This window comes from Phragmites australis, chromosome 6, assembly GCF_958298935.1.
Source record: "Phragmites australis chromosome 6, lpPhrAust1.1, whole genome shotgun sequence".
In the NCBI taxonomy this organism is placed as follows: Eukaryota; Viridiplantae; Streptophyta; class Magnoliopsida; order Poales; family Poaceae; genus Phragmites; species Phragmites australis.
The window spans coordinates 22,677,376-22,685,202 of record NC_084926.1 but is presented as its reverse complement, the minus strand read 5'-3'; the positions used below and the strand labels follow the sequence as shown (position 1 = coordinate 22,685,202).

General features: G+C 41.9%; 1 non-coding gene across 1 annotated transcript; it reads left to right on the top strand.

The window, feature by feature from the left end:
- Window positions 1-5,990: 5,990 nt before the first annotated feature.
- Window positions 5,991-6,129, top strand: LOC133923339 (small nucleolar RNA Z247). The gene has a single exon (XR_009910595.1). It is a non-coding gene; the product is annotated as a small nucleolar RNA Z247 (small nucleolar RNA).
- The last annotated feature ends 1,698 nt before the right edge of the window (window positions 6,130-7,827 follow it).

Here is a 7,827-nt window from a genome sequence, read left to right as displayed (position 1 = left end):
CAAGTCTGAACGGGGAGGAGTCGGCGCATCGGGAGAGGAGCGGCGGCGCGTCGGGAGGAGGGGCGGTGCGTCAGGGGTCGGTGGGGCGGCCGGGGAGGAGGCGGCGTCGGTCGGGGAGGAGGCGGCTGTCAGGGAGGAGTGGCGGCGGCAGAGATGAGGAGTGTTAGGGGGAGTAGCAGGCTGAAATTGTGAATGAAGCGAATGAGGCTAAGTGTTGGTATATATATGTACAAAAGCATCAGTGCCGGTTCTAGTTTCTAACCGGCACTGATATATTGAGTATCAGTGCCGGTTACTACTTAGAAACGGCACTGATAAATATTTTTTTCCTTAAAATATTCTTCTATTGTTAAATTCGGCTGAAAACTTGAAAAATTCATAGAAAAATGATTAGAGTTGAGAAAAATATGAAACCAAATTTGTTGAGTTTGTATTACTGTCACCTACATGATAAAAAACTTGCATACTTGAAATGTGCATTGAGTTAATTTGTTATTTCCGTAATAAAATTATGAAATATCCATATAAAAATACATGTGAAACCAATTATGTTAAACTTATTTTTTCATATTCTTTACATGAAAGTTAATGTTAACCACTGTTTCTCGGTTAATTTTGTGATTTTTACCTCTTCATTTGATTTTCTCCTTTTAATCCAATTTGAATTCTAACCAATTCACATTTGTAATATTAATGTCAAAGTTGATTTTGTATATTTTAACCAATTCTAACTAATTTTGTGTGAAATTGGTGCATGAGACTTGTAGTGTCAAAGTACATACAAAAAGTAATGAATACTTGCATGCATGAAATGTGCACTAAATTTGGATTTTAACCAAATCAGACATACACAAACTTAATAGTTCAGATTTCTAACAAGAGAAAAGTGTGGTGTCACATAAGCCCGGTCGCCTGGTCCGACACTTAGATATAAACTTTCAAAAATTTACTCCTTGTTACGGTCGCCAAATACATGAAAGCTGCTTTCAGTAAACGTTAAGTCTTCGTTATGGTCGCGGCGTATGTAGGTAGCTTCCTCACTGTCATCAATGAGAGGAAGTTCGACATTCTCTCCATAAGGAGGCAGGCCATCGAATTTGTCATAATCTTCTTCGTCGACAACATCCTTAACACCGACAATCTTTCATTTTCCTTGAAGAACGACGTGACGCTCCTCCTTGTTAGCTGGGTCCGGTCCTTTGCACACAAGACTTGTGCAACATACTTGGCAAGCACAAATGGTTGTTCTCTGTATCCGACGAGTTTGAGGTCCACGGTAGTCATACCATACTTGTCTACCTTGACTCCCCTTGGGAGTCTGACCCATTGGCACTAAATAGAGGGACCATTAACTCGCCATATTTAAGCTCCCATATCTCCTCTATGAATCCATAGTAGGTCTTCATGTTGCTAGCGCGGTCGTAGGTATCAATACGGATACCGCTATTTTGATTAGTGCTCCTGTTGTCTTGTGCTCTCGTATAAAATATATAGCCATTGATCTCGTATGCTTGGAATGTGCCAATCGTAGTTGACGGTGCATTAGCCAACAGTTCCAACAGAGCATCGTTGGTATCCTTACCCATCATGTGTTGACGTAACCAATTACCAAAATTATCTCTGTGCTCTCTTGCGATCCAATCATCTGACTTTGTTGGATTTGTGGAGCGTAGTATGCTCACGTGCATATTAACATACGGGCTCACTACAAGTGACTGTTGCAGAACTACAAAGTGTGCTGTAGTGAATGAAACACGATCTTTGATATGGATTGAAGTATGACCTATCATCCCTTTCCCCTTTAGCCTTCCCTCATAGCGAGATATAGGCATACCAATCGCGTTCAGTTTCATGTAGTCAATGCAAAACTTGATGACCTCCTCCGTACTACACCCTTGGGTAATGCAACCTTCTGGGTGACCTCGGTTACGAACATATTTCTTCAGAACCCTCATGAACCTTTCAAAAGGATACATCTGATGCAGAAACACAGGGCCAAGGCTCTTTATCTCACCCACAATATGAACAATTAGATGTGGCCTTATATCAAAAAATATCGGAGGGAAAATAGTCTTAAACTGATATATAGTATGGACCACGTCTTCCTGCAACTTTGCTAGTTTGTTCGGATCAATGACCTTCTGTTAAATTGCGTTGAAGAAAGAACACAACTTTATGATTGGGTCTCGGACCTTATCTGGCAAAATACCTCTAATTGCAACTGGAAGCATTTGCGTCATCATCACGTGACAATCATGAGACTTCATGCCAACTAACTTCTTATCTTTCATATTTACTAAGCTCCTGATGTTGGAGGAGTAACCAGTTGGAACTTTGACATCACACAGGCAACCATACAAGCGGATCTTCTCTTCCTTGCTCATAGTGTAGCAAGCTGTGGGAAGTTTCTTTTTACCGTTGTCTAATTGTATGTAATGTAGGTCCTTCCCGAGGTTCATTTCTTCCAGGCCCAGTCGTGCATTTAGTGTATCTTTTGTTTTGCCAGATATGTCTAATAAGGTACCAATCAAGCTATCAAACACATTCTTCTCCACGTGCATGACGTCGATTGCATGTCGGATCATAAGATACTTCCAATAAGGCAGCAACCAAAATATTGATAACTTTTTTCACATAGGAGCATGTTGCCCAACCGGGATTTTTGTACTACCTGGCCCCTTTCCATGTACAACTCTAAGTATCTTTACCATTTTAAATACTTATTCTCCAGTGCGAATCTTTGGAGCTTGACGATGCTCCACTGTCTCGTCAAAAGCTCATTTATTCTTGCGGTATGGGTGATTTGGACGAAGGAACCTACGGTGACCCATGAAGATCATTTTCTGACTGTTCGCCACCCCCCCCCCCCCCCATTTTCTCCAAGCACTGAACACATCCATTGTACCCTTTTACGGTCTGCCCTGATAGGTTACCAAGAGCGGGCCAATCTGAGATCGTTATGAATAGCATTGAGCGTAGGGTGAAATTCTCACGTCTGTACTCATCCCATATCCGTATACCATCTTTCCACAATACAAGAAGATCTTCAACCAATGGTTTTAGGTACACATCGATATCGTTGCCTAGTTGATTCGGCCCACTAATCAGGAAAGGCATCATAAGGTACTTCTGCTTCATGCACATCCAAGGTGGAAGGTTGTAGATACAGAGAGTCACGGGCCAAGTGCTATGAGTACTTCTCGTGTTGCCTAAAGGATTCATCCCATCCGTACTCAATCCGAACCTTATACTCCTCACTTCATCTCTGAATTCCTTGTATTTTGAATCGAATCTCCTTCATTGTTGCCATCAGTAGGGTGTCTAAGCATTCCATCTTTTTTGCGCTATTCGGTGTGCCATTGAATCAACTCGGCATTCACCCTGTTAGCAAACAATCGCATTAAACAGGGGATTATAGGGAAATATCAAACCACCTTAACGGGGGGTCTTTTCTTCTTTCTCTTCACCCCCACGCCATCGCTGTCGATGTCATCAACGTTGCGCTTGTACAGTGGTGCATTGCAAATGCGACATGCTTCCAAGTCTGCATCCTCACCGTGAAACAACATGCAGTCTTTTCCACATGCATGTATTTTCTCTACTTCCAATCCCAACGGACAGATAACCTGCTTGGCATGGTACGTATTTTCGGGTAACACATTCCCCCTTGGAAGCAATTCCCTCAAGTATTCTAACAATTCATTGAAGCCATTATCACCCCAACCATTGCTAGCCTTCATTTGCATCAGTGTCAGCACCACATGCAACTTGTTGTACTCATCTTTATAGTTCGGGTAAACTAGTGTTTTAGAGTCCTCTATCATGTGTTGGAGCTTTTGATGTTGTCTTTCTTTGGTGAAGTCACCCTCCCCATCGCGCAACATTTGATCTAAGCCGTCTTCATTGTTGCCAAAAAAAGTGTCCCCTCCATCATTCTCGACAAAAGTATCTTCAAATGCCGACATATCAAAGTCTTCGTTAGCTGTCATATCGTTGCTTATGTCTTCTTCGACTGTTGGTTGCCCTTCACGCCCAATATCTTCAAGTTCACCGTGCTCAGTCCAACGGGTATAGCCAGCCTTGAAACCCCTACGAATCAAGTGTGCACGGATCTGCTCTATGTTTGAAAACTACTTCTCATTCTTGCAGTCGACACACGGACAACATATATAGTGATCGGCATGCTTCCTTTTTGGCTTCTTGTACACTACCGCAGCCCTCAGAAAATCCTCAATGCCAACAAAGAACTCTGGCTCTCGATCCTTGTACATCCATAACCAGTCCATCTGCAAATCATTATAATTAAACACATTCAATTTATAATCATTAAACATTTGAAAATCTAGAATAAATTCATTGAATTATCTCGCATCTTGATTGGTCCCTATTTGAGGGTCCATCTCCTTCCGGTACTTGGGCTGAGTCGGGGTCCTGCCTTCCAAAGGCTGCCACGTCCGATGGCGACCCGTGGGTGGACGTGCCATCCCTGCAATATAGTATTCTATCAATTGTATTAAATTGACTACGTGTTAATTGATGAATAGAGAAAATCCACTTGATTATTATTTAAATTCAAGACTTTGAAAATATACGCAAACCATATACTAAAAAAATTGGAGCTAGATTTTAGGGGCATTTTGCAAATACCTCCCTAATTTTTTATTCTTTGCAAGGATGCCACTCGAATGACAGTTCTAGTGGGTTTTTTTTTTGCAATTTTTTAATGGTAATAACGGTTCTAATAGTGACAAATTTGCAATTATCCATAGGTTTTAATGTACGCACCCACATATATTTATATGTGACTATTAGTCTACTTTTTAAATCATCTACAATGACAAAATATCGATCTTTCTTTAATTTATATCATAATGGAGTTCTTGCTAATTCCAAAATTCAACACCAAAGAACAACCATATAAATTCAAATCTAGAGCAATATCGCAACTAAATCCAACTAAGAAATAAATGTAGATCATCTCTATATATCTAACAATGACAAAGTTGTAAACTTTTCCTAAATTAGATCTCAATTGCATCTCAGTTACAACCATGAACCGACACTGATAATGTTTATCAGTGCTGGTTCTCAACTCCTCAGTGGCTATTCACACGTAGGAGTTTAAGAACCGGCACTGATACGTTAACAGTACCGGTTACTGTTGAACCGGCACTGATGGATCGGCACATATGTGGTGTTTTGTAGTAGTGACGTAGCATGCATGTGATGGGGCGTGCTAACTCGCACGCGCGAGGCTTCCCTGTTGGAGATATTGCTATAGATAGAATTAGAATCAATTTGTTATAGGAGATAATATTGTACCATATAGTTTGCTGCAACTAATCTCTAACAGAATCTCTCAAGATCAATCTATAAGCCACGGTGGGGGCTTTTCCCATCTATATAAACAAAGGTACGCGGCCTCCTACGTGAGGTTGGAACGCTTCCTAAACATTGGTGGTTTGTGATATGGTAATTAGAGCCACCTCCTCCTAAACACATCTATCAATGGCGACCTCCTCTTCCTCGAGCGCTGTTGCACCCTTGATCGGCCAGTTCATCACCGAGAAGCTCTCCAAGACCAAGTTCCCTCTGTGGAAGGCTCAAGTCTCTCCTATGCTACGAGGAGCATAGCTTGAGGGCTATCTGGATGGCTCCATTGCCACCCCAACAATGAAATCGACAGCAAGATCGATGACAAGATGACAAAGACGTCAAATCCTGAGTATGCAAGATGGCAAGCACTCGAGCAGCAAGTGCTTGAGTTCCTCCTGATGTCTCTCTCCCGAGAGGTGTTATCTCAGGTGGCGACCATGACTTCGCCACAAAAAGTATGGAGTGCCCTAGAGGAGATGTTCGCCTCGCAATCTCGTGCACGCGCGGTGAACACTTGAACTGCCCTCGCTACAACGCAGAAGGGCAACATGAGCATTGTTGAATACGTTGGCAAGATGAAGTCGCTAGCGGATGACAAGGCGACTGCGGGTAAACTGCTTGGAGATGAAGAGATGGTATCCTACATCCTTACCGGCCTCTACATCAAATTCAATCCACTTGTGTCGGCAATTGTCGCACGTGTGGAACCGGTGACGGTGGCTGAACTGTACTCTAAACTTTAGAGGTTTGAGTACCACATGCACCTATTGCATGGAGGATTGCAGTCCTCTGCCAATGTTGCATGTCGTGGTCACGGGGGTTTTCACCAACGTAGCCGTAGCGGTTGTGGCCGAGGTAATGGCCATGGCCGTGGAAACTCAGGAGGCGGCCGCAACAATATTGGTGGAAGGGGCAACTCCAACAACAGCGACAATTGACCCCGCTGCCAACTCTGTGACAAGCCTGAACACACCGTCATGGATTGCTGGTATAGGTTTGTTCCTAATTTTTTTTCCAGCTGATAAAAAGTGCTTTTGTAGCTACACACTCCTATGGAGTTGATACAAATTGGTACATGTATACTAGAGCGACTGTTCGCATCATAGGAGAACTTGACAAGTTGACTATGAAGGAGAAGTATCATGGAAATGATCAGATTCACACTGCTAGTGGTGCAGGTATGGATATTAGTCATATTAGTCATGCTGTGATTAAAATCCCTAGTCGCAATTTACATCTAAATAATATTCTTCATGTTCCTAAGGCCCAAAAAAATCTTGTTGCTGTTCATCGTCTTGCATCTGATAACTAAGCCTTCCTTGAATTTCATCCCAATTTTTTTATGGTCAAGGATCAGGCAACGAAGAAAGTTCTTCTGCAAGGCAGATGTAGGAACGGATTGTATCCTTTGCCACATACCTGTTAGAGGAAAGAATCCTTTGGCTCTACCAAACTCTCCTTCCATAAGTGGCACAGACATTTGGGTCATCCATCTTTTCCGATTGTTCAAAAAGTCATTAGTAGCAATAATCTTCCTTGTTGCACTGAGTTAAATAAAGAGCCTGTTTGTGATGCCTGTCAACGGGCTAAGAGTCATCAACTTCCATATCCAGTTTCATCTAGTGTTTCGACAAAGCCATTAGAGCTTATTTTTTCAGATGTATGGGGACCTGCTCCAGATTTCGTGGGCAAAAAAAATTTATGTTAGTTTCATTGATGATTTCAGTAAGTATACCTGGATTTATTTGCTATGCCACAAATATGAGGTTTTTCAAAAAATTCATGATTTCCAAAACCTTATTGAACGACTCTTTAGCAGTAAAATTATTGCTATGCAAACATACTGGGGAGGAGAATATGAAAAATTGAATTCCTTCTTTACCAAGGTCAGCATAACTCATGATGTGCCATGTCTATATGCTCATCAATAAAATGGCTCAGCTGAACATAAACATAGACACATTGTTGAGGTTGGTCTATCTCTTTTAGCTCATGCATCCATGCCATTAAAATTCTGGGATGAAGCTTTCTTGACAGCTACATATCTCATCAATCGAACTCCTAGCAGGCTCCTTGATTATTCTACACCATTGGAACGTCTTTTTTGTCAAACACCTGACTATTCATCACTTAGGATTTTTGGTTATGCATGTTGGCCAAATCTCAGACCATAGAACTCCCACAAACTCGCCTTTCGTTCCAAACAATGTGTTCTTCTTGGCTGTAGTTCTCTTCACAAAGGCTTTAAGTGTCTTGATGTTCCAACATGTTGAGTTTATATCTCTAGAGATGTTGTTTTTGATGAAACGGCCTTTCCTTTCTCTAAGCTTCATCCTAACGCTAGTTCCCAACTGCGCTCTAAAATTCATCTTCTGCCATCTATTCTTCTCAATCCAGTGAGCGCAGATCCTGGGGGTGAACACATGGCTGATCAATTGGCTAATACTCCTC